The sequence below is a fragment of the Hordeum vulgare genome, chromosome 7H, assembly GCF_904849725.1.
Source record: "Hordeum vulgare subsp. vulgare chromosome 7H, MorexV3_pseudomolecules_assembly, whole genome shotgun sequence".
In the NCBI taxonomy this organism is placed as follows: domain Eukaryota; kingdom Viridiplantae; phylum Streptophyta; class Magnoliopsida; order Poales; family Poaceae; genus Hordeum; species Hordeum vulgare.
Genome location: NC_058524.1, coordinates 511,649,580 through 511,661,625, shown reverse-complemented (window position 1 = coordinate 511,661,625; position 12,046 = coordinate 511,649,580).

The window sequence follows — 12,046 nt, the reverse complement described above, 5'->3', positions numbered from 1 at the left end:
TGACTCTTCAAGCCTTCTGTGGTATGGCAGGACAAAAATGAAGACAATGGAGTCACTGGAAAGGAACAGGTTACTCCCCCTATAGTTGAGCCAGACAAACAAATTATCAGCGACTCAACTCCAACACTCGAGGAAACACTTTCGGCTCATGAAATCATGGTTGTAGTCGTGCCATGGACCGAACTCTTCATGTCTTATCTTCTCAGCCAGGAGCTCACCTGTAACGCCCCGGACACACCCGCCGGCGATCGTTACTCCTGGCAGGATCTAGACTGGCCTCACATATCAATACTAGTCTTTTTTGCGCACTTTGTCCTCACTCATGCGCACCCGGGATCAACTTCCGGGTCGGTCACCCATCCTAGAACTACTCCAAGATGAGCACGCTTAACCTGGAAGTTCTATTCGAATGGGCTCTCGGAAAAGAAGGAATTCCTTATTGATATGAGTAGTCTATCATCCCTAATAAGACAGGCTATCACATCCCCGATGACCAAATCGAGGCAAGACCAATAGTTCGGTGATCCAAGTCTTACAATGTTCATCTGGTGGAACTTTACAAGAAAAGTACTATCAGAATCCTCCAACAATGCATATTCGATGAAGAAAGTAAGCAGCTCTTGGCTGAAATATACGCTGGCATGGGAGGCCGCCATGCAGCAGCTAGGACCCTGGTAAGTAAAGTTTCTGGACTAGTTTCTTTTGGCCCACAACTCGTGCATACGCTCACACACTCGTCCAACGTTGTGTTGGATGTCAGCTTTTTGCAAATGAAAGCCACATGTCTGCAATAGCTCTTAGGACAATACCGATTACTTGGCCTTTCACGGTCCGGGAGCTCGACATGGTCGGACCACTGAAAGGGGGGGTCCAAGAAAAAGAATTACTTACTCGTTATGGTCGATAAATTCACTAAGTGGATCAAAGCTAAACGGGTAACTTCTGTCAAGTCCGGACCGGTCATTGATTTTATATCAGATGTGGTTCACCGTTATGGTGTCCCTCAAAGTATAATAACAAACAATGGATCAAATGTCACAGCTCGAGAAGTGAAGCACTGGAGCGCCAACTTGGGCATTAAGCTCGATTACGCCTATGTGTATACTATAAGTGCATCTAGTGCCCCTTAGTGATTTTGGTGGTTTGAAAACTTATAGGTTAAGTATCTAATGTGTTTATGAGTGTACACAGGATCTATAAGTCACTCAGGAGTTTGAGATATTTGACGAATATCGACCCCTAAAAATGTATATCTTCGGTTGAAGAAATTGGTCTGAAGCTGAAGAATTGAATCGCGAAGAATCTGCGATGAAATTGATATTCCTCATGAAGATACTGAAATTGAGGAATTCGGTGTGTCCTAAAGAAAATCATTTTGAAGACTTTGAAGCATGAAGATTTACTCTTTCTGGTTTATTTTCTACACATTTGAGTAATAGGAACATCGTACTGTTAAAGGGGGTTGAAGTTACACTTTGGAATGAATTTCCTCATGATGCTCAACCCAAGCCTAATCCTACCAAAAGCCTCAAGTGAGGAATACGAGTGACATGAGGACTCTCACAGTTGAGGGTTCCGACCGTTTCGATAGCCACGCCAAGTCATTGGTCTTATCCACACCAACGGTCATATTATTTAAGGGCATTAGTGTCAAATCATGTCGGGATGCTCCCAGGCTATAAATAGCCGCCCCCACAACCATTAGCTGGTTGGCTGCTCCGTTAAGAACTGACACTTGTCATAAGAGCAGCCCAATTCCTCAGAGTCTTCGAGAGTAATTCATCAGTGAGGAAATACCCCATACACCAAAACCACAAACCTAGAACCAAGTGACTGAGCATCACTGAATAATTTGTTCCTGTGTGGGACTGAAGCCTTTTACCTCTGAGGACTGTGCATCCTCCAGACGGTTAGGCGTCATGGTCTAGAGCAATCCAGCAGTCAATTGTGGATCGCCGGGTGACCAAGTTTGTGAGGGTTTGGAAGTCTGCCCTGAAGACTTACCTAGAGTGTTGGGCGAGGACTGTGTGTTCTTAGCCCAAGGAGAACACGGTAGGGACTGTGTGTCCCGGGACTGTGTGTCCTTTGGTTGCAATACCAAGCCGCTCCAAACGAGATGTACAACTGTCACCACAGTTGGACCTGGGTCATCAAGTACTGTCTTCGCTGTGAAACGGGTTCTAATTCCTCAACTCCTTACTTTCCTCAGATTATGTGTTGATGACTTTCACTATTACTGTTTGAAGAATTTGCTGAAGACTTTCTCTCAAATTCCTCAACCCCAAATTCTTCACGCTAGTTAATCCTCATCTGTTTTCTGCATGCCTGCTCACTGTGCAATCTGTTTTCACATTCCTCACTCTGAAAAACTGATGTTGTGAAACTTTGCACTTCTGATCCTTTACTGTTTCCGCTATAAGTTAGTCATCAGTGAGGAATTTCCTCAAAAGGAATTTCCTCAGTGATGAAATTCTAAAAATCTCTTATTCACCCCCTCTAGTCGATATAACGCACTTTCAGTTCGTATCAGAGCAAGGTACTCCCTTGTTCTGTGTGATTTTGGTTTAACTACCTGGAGTTTTAGTTAGGTCGACTGCAGGCATGTTTAAGGTGACTGCAGCATGTCCTACCTTCGAAGGAAAGAACTTTCCCTTCTGGAAGAACAAGATGCAAATGCATCCACAAGCTATTGATAATGATCTCTGGTATATTGTGGAACATGGCGTCCCCATCATCTCTGCTAGTGTCTCTGCTGCTGATGTGAAGAAATTCAAGCAACTCGATTCTCAAGCGTAGAATATCATCCGTGGCCATCTGAGCCCAGGCCAGTTTGGAAGAGTGAGTGCTTTGGGCTCTGCAACACTGATCTGGGAGAGACTGTGCAAAGTAAATGAAGGAGTATCAACCCAGCGTGACTCTCGTGTTGATATTCTTCGCAATCTCTTCAATCACTTCAAGAGGCATGACAATGAAAGCTGCCAAGACACCTTTGATCGCCTCACTAACATATCAAATGAACTGGCAACCACTTTCGTCAGCAAGTCAATCTTCAATCTTGAAGAAGATGATAACACCATCCACACTGATGACTATGTTGATGACTTCGCTCCAACCTATTGTCTCATGGCAAAAGGTTCAAAGGTACCTAATGATGCTTCCTCCTCTGATTCAAGTGACTGTGAACCTGATGATTATAAAAAACCTAGCTACAGTAAACTTGCTATCATTGCCACTAAACAACAAACTGCCCTGGAAAAGCTTCAGAAACTGCTAGATAGAAGTGATGATCTGTTGAATGATGAAATGAATCTTACCCAAATCCTCACTGAAGATGTGAAAAGTCTTCAGTCTAGATTTGATAATCTTCAAGATTGTTATGATACACTCCTCACTGATCATGAGAAACTTTCATATGAATTTCTTCAAAGGAAGCTTGATCTAGAGAAGCTGAGGATTTCTTATGATGATCTTCGTATGGAAAATGATTCATTACTAGGTCAACAGATCAGCGCTGCTCAAGCTGAATTCATTCCTCCATGTCTTAAATGCATTGAGCGCGAAACTGCTAATTCTTCACCAGAATCATCAAATGCTACTATTGCTACAAATTCTTCAACTACACCTGTAGTGTCTATTTCCTAACTTGAGGAAAACGCAAATGTTACTGATGAAAATGCAGGGTTGAAGGAATTGTATGTGACAGGCATATACAAAAGTCTCAAAGGACATCAAACCCTTTGTGATGTGCTGAAAAAGCAGATCTTTAACAGGAACCCAAGGAAAGAAGGAATTGCATTTGAGAGGAAATTAAATGCTGATGGATCTTATTGGAAACCTGAGCAGTATCCCAAAACCTCATGGGTTGCTGCTACTGGGCCTCCTTTTGATCCATCCAATCTAACTGGCTTTTCATGTGAAATATCCTATTCCTCAGATGAGTCATTTGACTCCAACTATAAACTGTTCAAAAATCAATCTGGTGAAGTATTTGCTCGATATGTTGGAACTAACTGCAGGAATGGTCCTCCCTTGAGAAAAATCTGGGTTCCCAAAAGCTGTCTTGAAAATCTTCAGGTGAATGTCCTCATGACACCACCGATGAAGAATCTGAACCCCAGATCAAATTCCTCAGGAGGACCAAAGTCTTCAAGAGGATCAAAATCCTCAACTGGTCAAAATTATGCTCGTACCCGTGCTAATGCGTCTAACATGCAGGGAAACTACAAGGAATATGAATATGAGCGGTACTCTTCAAATCATTATGTTCATAAATCCTCAACCGAGTTCTCTGCATATTCCTATGAGTACTTTAACCCCCCTACTATTAAGAGAAGTGCATTAGCCTCAATGCCACCTTTCTCATATGGTGCTCACGGAATGATGAATGCTTTACCACCCCTTCAGATGTGTGTGGTGAAGAAATCGAACTAATCACTTCTGCAGGTCAGGTCTCCAGATGAAAACCATCATCTGAAGAATTTGCTGGAGACCTGAGGAAATGCTTGATAGGACGCAAGCTAATATTGATGAAATAGAAATATTTCACACGTCCTTATAATTCTGTTGTGATGAAATTATTAACTGATGAAATTGATATCATATTCTTCAAATCTAAAGCATATGAGATGGTAAGATGTAATAATTCATCTGCAGGATGATAAACCCAAGAATACTGAGTGGGCTCTTGATAGTGGCTGCACACATCACATGACTGGTGATAAAATCTTGCTGATGAATATGCCACTAACTCCATCACCTCTGAAGCAAATCACATATGCTGGCAAAGGTAAAAGCAAGGTATTGGTACGTGGCAAAGTGGCTATTTCCAAGGATAGGCATATGGACAAAGTGATGCTTGTTGAATCCCTTGGTTTTAACCTCATGTCAGTCTCGATGCTTTGTGATCTTGATATGATTGTTATCTTTGGTAGATATAGATGTGTAGTCATTATGGAATCTGACAGATCCAAAGTCTTCGAAGGTGTAAGAAGAGGGGATTTGTACATTGTTGATTTCTCTACAGGTCCTCAACCAGCCACTTGCTTACTAGCAAAAACCTTAGAAGGATGGATGTGGCACCGAAGACTAGCTCATGTAGGCATGAGGAATTTGCACACGCTAGAGAAGAAGAAGCATGTCATCGGCATCGAATCAGTCAAATTCCTCAAGGATCATCTCTGCGGTGCATGTGAATCTGGGAAAATGACCAGATGCAAGCATCCCTCGAAGACTATCATGACCACTACACGTCCATTCGAATTGCTTCTTATGGATCTATTTGGACCTACTCACTATGCCACACTAACCAATGCAGCATCTTTATATGGCTTCGCCATAGTTGATGATTATTCCAGATATACATGGGTGCATATCATAGTATATAAAACTGAAGTGCAGGAAATCTTCAAACGATTTTCTTCAAGGGCCTCGACGAACTTTGGCATCAAGATCAAACATATCAGGAGTGATAATGGAATAGAGTTGAAACACTCTGGTCTTGATGATTATCTTGATGAACTTGGTATTACTCACGAATTATCTGCTCCATATACTCCTCAGCAGAACGGTGTCGTCGAAAGGAAGAACAGGACTCTGGTTGAAATGGCAAGAACGATGCTTGAAGAATATCAGACTCCTCGTCGCTTTTGGCCTGAAGCAATCAACACTGCATGCCATATCATCAACAGGGTATATCTTCAGAAATTCCTCAAGAAAACCTCATATGAACTCCTCACTGATAAGAAACCCAATGTAAGTTATTTCAAAGTCTTCGGTGCAAAATGTTGGATTAGAGATCCTCACCATAGCTCAAAATTTGCACCTAAGGCACATGAGGGTTTTATGCTCGGTTATGGAAAGGACTCGCACACCTACAGAGTCTTCAACAACTATCACAACAAAGTAGTTGAGACTGTAGATGTCCGGTTCGATGAAACTAATGGCTCGCAAAGAGAGCAATTGCCTTCTGATCCAGATAAGTTGTCTCGTGAGGAAGCAATAAAGCTCAAACCTACTGAAGACATTGTTCCCACTGAGGAAGTTGATGAAGAAACGATCCCCATCACTGATGAAAATCAAGAAGATGCTCCTGAGGAAATTGCACCACAACCACTTCCTCAGCCCAGACGAAATCCTCAACCAGCTCATCCGAGGATTGCAAATCAAGTAGAACTTTACAAAATCCTCAACGACATCTACGCGCCAGGTCCTCTCACTCGCTCAAAAGCTTCACACTTAGTTAACTTTTGTGGGCATTTTTCCTTTGTATCTATCACAGAACCCTCAAAAGTTGCTGAGGCTTTTCTGGAACCGGAGTGGATCCAAGCTATGCAAGACAAACTTCTTCAATTCAAGCTGAATGATGTATGGGATCTCGTCAAACGACCAGATCCTCGCAAGCACAACATCATCGGTACCAAGTGGATTTTCCAAAACAAGCAAGATGAGGACGGTCAAGTGGTGGGGAACAAGGCACGACTTGTATCCCAAGGCTACACCCAGGTTGAAGGAATAGATTTCGATGAAACTTTTGCACCTGTTGCTAGACTTGAAGCTATTCGAATACTACTTGCTTATCCTAATCATCATAACATCATCTTATATCAAATGGATATGAAAAGTGCATTCCTCAATGGTAAGCTTGAGGAACAAGTATATGTTGCTCAGCCCCCAGGTTTTGAGGATCCAAAGAATCCAGACAAAGTCTTCAGACTCAAAAAGGATCTCTATGGTCTCAAGCAAGCCCCTCGGGCATGGTATGATACATTGAAGGAATTCCTCATGAAGAAAGGCTTCAAACCTGTTCACTCGGTCCAACTCTTTTCACAAAATCCTATGATAATGAGCTATTTGTGTGCCAAATATATGTCGATGATATCATATTTGGTTGTACTGACAAACGATACAGTGATGAATTTTCTTACATGATGAGTGAAGAATATCAGATGTCTATGATGGGGGAGCTGAAATTATTCTTAGGTCTTCAAATTCGTCAACAACGCAATGGAATCTTCATATCACAGGAGAAATACCTCAAGGATGTTCTGAGGAAATTCGACATGCATGAATGCAAAGGTGCCAAGACTCCAATGCCTACCAACGGCCATCTCGGCACTGATGAAAATGGTAAAGAATTTGATCAGCAGGTATATCGCTCTATGATTGGCTCTTTATTGTATCTATGTGCATCTAGGCCAGATATAATGCTTAATGTTTGCATGTGTGCACGTTTTCAAGCAAAACCGAAGGAATCACACCATAAGGCTGGGAAGCATATTCTTCGATACTTCGATCACACACCAACACTAGGATTATGGTATCCCAAGGGCTCCAATCTTCATCTGGTAGGATATTCTGATTCTGACTATGCTGGTGATCATGTGGATCGCAAGTCAACTTCTGGTACATGTCATTTCCTTGGAAGATCACTAGTTTGCTGGTCCTCAAAGAAGCAGAACTGCGTATCACTCTCCACTGCTCAGGCTGAGTACATTGCTGCTGGTTCATGCTGTGCTCAGTTACTATGGATGAAGCAAACCCTCAAGGACTACGGCATCAACATGAAGAATGTGCCTCTCTACTGCGACAATGAGAGTGCAATCAAGATTGCATACAACCCAGTACAGCACTCGAAGACTAAGCACATCTAGATTCGTCATCATTTTCTTCGGGACCATGTCCTCAAGGGCAATATCCTCATCGACGATAAACTGGCAGATATCTTCACTAAGCCCTTGCAAGTTGCGGTGTGAGCTAAATATCTTAGAATCTTCAAATGTTTTGTAAAAACATGCACACATCCTAACACTTATGCAAAATGGATGACTTAGATGTGCAACACATGATGAATCGATTTTCTTCAACTCATGAAGAATATCACTCTGAATGTGAAGAAATCAACGAAGAAATTGATCCTCAGGGCCCTACGACAATTGTACGCGGCGTTTGTAATCAACATTCTTATATGGTGGGTCACGCCACCGCCCAATGTGAAATTCCTCAAGTTGATTTTCTTCAATGTTCCATTTCCTCAAAAATGTGTTTTTCTTCAAAATCAGTTGTTCTTCATTTTGAAGATTTATCACAAAATCCTCAAGTTACTCAAATCTTCAAAAACACTTGATGACTTCCATTTGACTAGATAGACTCTGATTTCAAGTCCTCAACAGCATTCACTTATAGCTATTTCTTCAAGATGATATTTCATCTAAGTGAATGTGATCGGACCCTACTTTCCCTCTATGCTATTCTCATCCAGTCTATTCGATTCTTCACATGCATTCTACTTGAAACTTTGTTCAAAATCCTCACTGTGTTCTTGTCAGCTGATGATTTTGTAACAAAAATCCTCAAATCTTCAAAAATGTTTCTTTAATGAAAAGTAACTGAACCCCACTTCCCACGTTCGGATAACCACGATCTCCACTATCTCCACCGCCTTGTTCGGGAGCTACACGTGTCATGCGGAGACGTAGAGGTAGGGGCTGTTTGGTCCGAATTCTTCGTGCCAACAGTAACTGTCCGGCTATAAATATGTCCTTATCCCCCTCGGCAAACTCTTCTTCGCCCCATCACTCTCCTGCTACAGCAAAAAGCACCGAACCCTAGCGCCACCGCTGGAAGTCTCATCGCCGGTGAAAAAGAGCTTCACTGCCTCGACTTCTCTGTCGCCGGAACCACGCCGGAGTCGGACCATCTTCGTCCGTCGCCGCGTAGACGTCCTCTGCCGCCGGGTTAGGGCGCATTGGACACGCAACCGAAGAGCTTCTCTCCACAACTTTTCTGTGTTCTTCGTGCGCACCTTCAAGGGTAAATAAAAACCCCATTTTTACAGCAAGTTAGATCTACTATTTTACATCTCCGATGTAAAATCTGTTTTTCCTCTAGAATCGATATGCACTTGATTCCACAAACACTGCCTATCACCACACCATTGATGAAATTCACTAAGCATCTAAGATTTTCACGAGATTCCTCAATTGTACGAATTTTCGGATCTGTACAACTCTGGAACCCAAGAACAGTATGCTTAGGCAAATTCCTCAACCAGTGGTTAAATTCCTCAACTGTCAAACTTTTTCATTTTCTTCAAATCTGAGAACGCATATGACCTCTCCAAATTCCTCGCAACAATACTCTGTTCACAGGTACACACATGTCAGTTGATGAATCTCTCGGTTCTCATCACATTAACTCATTTGCAGCCTTTCTTGAAGAAAATCTTCAAGTCTCATCAGAATCCTCAAGAGTTCAATCTCATGAGCAAAATCCTCAGCTGAAGAAAATGGAGGATGATAGAAAGCAGAAGGGAGGGAAGAAACTTGAGCAGAACACAGCTTTGGATATCCCTGAGGATATTTACTTGGACAATTGCACACCTGATGAAAATGAAACAATGTCCAAGAGAAAGATTCGGCTGCAGAAGATAGAACGCCGATGGACTAAGGAATGGAAGGAATACAGATTTCTAACTGCCAAGTATGCGAAGAAATTCGCCCTGAAGCCTCCTGGCAAACGGGCCCCACTTGAGGCTCATCAAGTAGCACATCCCTCAAGCCTCAAGACCATTGATGACTATCCGGATGAGAAGGACAAGCATTTGGCTAAGCTCAAGAAGCTGGCAGATGCTGCAGTGAGGAAATTCAATGAATCCTCAGCTGCTGCCTCAACTGCAGCTACTTCCTCTACCGCTGAGACCTCTGGTTCAGAAATTCCTCAACCACAATATGTGCCATCAAAACCAAGGGCTCCAAAGCCTCAAGAGAAATCTGCTCAGGCATCAGTTACAAAACCCTCAGTGCCAAAACCCTCAGCTCCAAAATCCTCAGCACCACCACAAAAGCCTCAAGAGATACCAGTAGAGAAGCCGGTCATGAAGCCACTGACCGCTACCTCCAGCTCCTCACTCCCGGCTGCAACCAGCTCGGAGACAAAGTCTTCACCACCTCCTGTGAAGACTCAGGTGTCTGCTGAAACAGCAACACTACCAAGCCCCAGCAAAATCATCACAGTCCCATTTGCATCAGAGGGCAGTGATGAATATGATGATCAAACCCTACAAGTAATAATCAGAAACAAGCAGGAGAGGGTAGCTCAAGCGTCTGGTAGCGCCATTCCTCTAGCCATGGACCCCAAGGTCCTCCTAGACTACATAAACATCTGGTATGAGGACCCAAACACTCCACTTGATGATTTGAAACTTCCCCCTGGCATCAGCCACATGATGGCCACATTCATCAATGAAGCCAAGTGGAAAGAACAGAAGCCAAGCAGGCCAAGGTGGCTAAGCTTAAAAAGGAGAAATTCCTCAAGCAGAATCTCCTCAGCTTGACGCCTGATGCACTGGTGTCAACACAGGCTGAGCTGAAGACTTTGACTGATAAGTACTCCAAGCTATCTGATCGTCACAGTCTCAAGAGCAATTTCATCAAACTGGCCACTAAAGCTGTTGATGACTACAACAAGAAGGCTGTCCCTCCAGCACCAACTCCTCAGCCCTTGATTGAAGAGCCAGCTGATGAATCTCCTCAAGCTGATGAAACTCCTCAAGCTGAGGGAATACTCCAAGAAAGCCATGTGGATGTACCGGCTATTGAAGAAATCACCACGGAAAATCCAGATGATGAATCTGCTACAGCTGGTGAGACTGCCCCTGACCCAGCTGCTTCATCAAAGCAAGCTGATGAATCTGCTCCAGCTGGTTCCTCAAAGCCAGCTGATGAATCTGTCGAGAGAACCCCTTCACCAAAAGCTTCAAAGGTGAAGAAGATGAATCCGTCTGCATCAGACGTGAAGAAAACAAGGGCTGCTGAGAAGGAAGCCAAAAAGAGAAAGGCCTCCTCAGCAGAAGAAGAAATAGAGTCCAAGCGCCTCAAAGCGCTTGAAGATAATGCTCCACTGGACCCTGTGCCCATCAGCGTCGCTCCGTCTTATGAAATGGTCATCCTTGTAGACCAAGAGAAAGGGACAGATGAGGAAATGACGGATGCCGCATCTGAGGAACAAACTGACGAAGAAATTCGTATTGACGACAGTCCTCAGCCCTCTATTCCTCAGAAAGACACTGTACAAGGATCAGCTGCACCAGCTGATGAAACTGCCTCTGTCACCAAGCCAGCTGAGGAAGAGCAAAGTGATATTCCTCAAGCTGATGAAATTCAAATTCCTGAGCAAAATCCTCAAGATGAGGAACAGGCTCACCCAACTCCTCCACCTAAGCAAGATGAACCTCTTCCTCAGCCTGATGCCCAGCCAGATCCCATTCTTCAACATGATGCACAACATGAGAAAGCTCCTCAGCCTGAAGCCCCAGCTGATGAAATTCCTCACCCTGAGGACAATGCTGAAGAAAATGCACCTGATCAAGACAATGCCTTCGTAGTGCTCAACCCCGAGACGGCAATTGTTGTCTCCCCTCTTGTTCCTCAGCAAAATCTTCAGCCAGTACAGCGTCAGCCATTCTCCAAGCGACCGCAGTTTCAAAAGGATAACTTCTTTGAAGAGCGCATGTACTTGATTGGAGAGAATCCCTATGATAAGCCTCAAATGAGACATCTGAAGTTTTGGACGAGGACACAGCTAATTTACTATGCCTCTGTGCTGTGTGGAAGAAACAAGATATTCCAGCACAGGCATATTCCTCACATTGAACTTGAAGCAATCATGTGCCTAGCTCCACTCCTCAATGTCCTCCATGAAGCTGGTCTGCTACCAATGTGCTCAGACATCTCTGATTGGAACAGTGAGCTCATTCTTCAGTTTTATGCCACTCTTCACATATCTGGCGACCCTGAAGACATTAACACCTGGGTGTTTGACTGGATGACACAAAACACTCACTACAAGGCTCCTGCTACTGAGCTCCTCCGTGAACTGCCCGTATCAATTCCCTCAGAGGAGGCTGTGAAGCTTTACGATGATCGTGAGCTTCCAACGGGATGATGGAAGTCCTCATGAAGCCTTTAGCTGAAGGGCAATCACCGAGAAAAACCTTCCTCGTCCACGAGCTCAAATATACACCAAGGTCTGTCTACAGAATCCTCTGCAG